Source organism: Sturnira hondurensis, unplaced genomic scaffold (assembly GCF_014824575.4).
Source record: "Sturnira hondurensis isolate 20B ecotype Veracruz unplaced genomic scaffold, ASM1482457v3 Scaffold0008908, whole genome shotgun sequence".
NCBI classification, from domain to species: Eukaryota; Metazoa; Chordata; class Mammalia; order Chiroptera; family Phyllostomidae; genus Sturnira; species Sturnira hondurensis.
This window is the reverse complement of record NW_028081539.1, coordinates 3,411,921-3,414,675: the sequence shown is the minus strand read 5'-3', so window position 1 is coordinate 3,414,675 and position 2,755 is coordinate 3,411,921.

Genomic DNA, 2,755 nt, shown 5'->3' with positions numbered 1-2,755 from the left:
AGGCTCCATTTTTTATCCTCTTAGGCCTTTCCTTTTTCTCACTCCCATTGCAGTTTTGTCGGTTTTTAGTGTAGATTTCCCATCACTAGCTCTGAGACACCGGCCAGTCTAGGTTCTTGGTCCAGCACATTTTCTGGGATTTCAGAGTTCAGAGGTATCAAACAACAGCTCAGCAAGAACGTAATGATCAGATCCTGAGTCCCCGCAGATGGAACAGCTCTGGGTGCCAGTGAGTGGAGGTGGAGGTGGCGGCGGGGGCAGGAGAAGTGCACCTAGAGCCCTTGCTTAGAAATGGTAGGACATGGATATTCCCCAAATGCAGAACATTGAATTTTTATATGAAAATTACAATCTCCAAATTATTGCAAAAGACGAGATGATTATTTGGAGTGTCACTTTAGTCATAGAAAACATAAGTCTAATTCTGGTTTTGTGTCAGAGTCCTATTATTTTAGTGGTTGCTCTCCTATTGTGTCACAGCTGTATCTATTTACCTATGTATCATGTCTCAAACATTGTAAAAATTAATTTTCATATAAATAAATTACTTTCTCCTTCTTTCCATAACTAATTTAAATATTAAATTGTGTTATAAAAAGCTGTTATTTGTTCTAAAGGCCATGTGTGAGTGAAAGGGTATTACAGGCTTTCTTGGTGTGTGCTGTAAAAGCATCCACTCTTTGAGCTCCTGTATAACTTCTTACATCTTCAAGTGGAAAGCAACAGAAAGTTACTTAATTTTCTTTCTCCTACAGGCCAAGGGAAAATGGCTCTGAAACTAGAGATACTGCTATTCTACCTAAGCTTGTTTCTGGGTTTCCTAAGATGTTAATGAGATATGACTGCAGAAATGCTTCACCTGAAAAGAAAAGGAAAAAAACCCTGACTCAGTCCTGTTCTGGTCGAAATCTTACCAACAACTTCCCCTCTTCAATCTCTGCTCACCACTCTGATAACTTGGTTTTGGTGATGGGGAGGAGCAGGTATTAAAAGTAAGATAGAGCTGCACCACCTCAGAAAAGGGGAGCACAGTTTCTCCTAATGCATTGGTGCTGAGATTTACTCAGCCTGGTTAGTAAATCCATACCTGTGCCCAGGTAGATGAGGAATGGTGATAGGAGAGGTAGCCCTTGCCAAAACCACCAGACTGGAGCAAGGAGAGACAGCTTATCTTCGCAAGGAGTGCCAGGCAGATGCATACTAAGGTAACTGTTCCTGCTGATTCTCTCACCTGCTGGTTTCTGCTTCTGTGCTTATAGTCCTCATGTGCTCCTTCCTGTCCACTTCACATTCCTGTGCATGATTTCTTGATTGCCTAGACCTAAGGCATCCATCCTCTCTTCCACTTTGCTGGAGAACTAGCCTTAACCCTTTCAAACTAGACTTCTTTCATTGCTATCCCATCTGGGGGTGGCATAGATTGAGTTATATAAAATTATTCATCACTTCTCTGGCCTGAATAGATGGCAATGAGTTTTAGGGCTTGTCAAATTTCAAGGCTCTGTTTCATACCACATACATTGTTAGGAATCTGAAAAGTGCATAATAATTATCCATGAATAAGCTTTGAAAGAAAAAATATTATGAAATAAATGACAGTTATAATTGAAGCTCATTCAGAGAAACATTATTTTTGGTACATTTTGAGCACCAGATAAATGTTGAAGAAACCAATAAAATAGTAAAAACCACTGAAACAGTATAAATTCCCATTTACAGCTGCTGTGGACAAAGTGGATGTGTCCTTTACATGGTTGGTCTTTCTGAGAAAGGGTTTCAAAATTCTATCTTAGAATGTTATTTTGAATACTAAAAACTTTTAAGATTTTTTGGTGATTCTTTAGGATTTTCTATATATCTTATGATATCTATATATAGTGACGGTTTCACTTCTTTCTTTCCAATTTGGATGCCTCTTATTTCTATTTTTTGTTCCTTCCCATGGCAAGGACTTCTCATACTACAGTGGAGAGTAGTGGGGAGAGTGGGCATGCTTTTCTTGTTCCTGATCTTACAGGAAAATCTTCCAGCTTTTCACCATTGAGTATATTAGCTGTGGGCTTGTCATGTACAGCCATTATCAAGTTGAGGTAAGGTCCTTCTGTACACATTTTGTTGAGAGTTTTTTTAAAATCATAAATGGATATTGAATTTTATCAAATGCTTTTTCTGCATGTATTGAGATGGTCATATAATTTTTATCCTTGGTATTGTTGATGTGACAAATTACTTAATTGTTTTGTGAATATTGAATCCTTGTATCCCTGGTAAATTGTAGCTGCAGAGAGTTGGTCATAAAAGGGTACTCCCAGATACTCAGCAAATTAACATTGAAATCAATGATAGAAGCAGTTTAAATCTGAGCCAAGAGCTCTATATTACTAAGCAATCTTCAAATTCATTATTGCTATCCATGGGAAAGATAAATAATTTTTAGCTATTACCTTACCTAATTGTCCTTAGCTAGCAATATGATATTCAGCCTTGTACTCCTTTAACTTTCATTTAATCGGACTTTGAGGTGGAATACTATATTTAAAAGATGTCTTACAGTGAACTGGTGATTTCTGTTTAATATCGTTAAATTATTACTTCAAAATGGCGGAATCCACAGAACAGCACTGATGTCCCTTTGCTCTGCATGTTGGTCTCTGTAGAACCGATGGCCGCCACTCCCTCCTTCCTTTTTTGAAGCCACCCTAATATTCTGGGTGAACAAACTCAGTTAGCTTTGAACAACAATTAAAGGAAAATT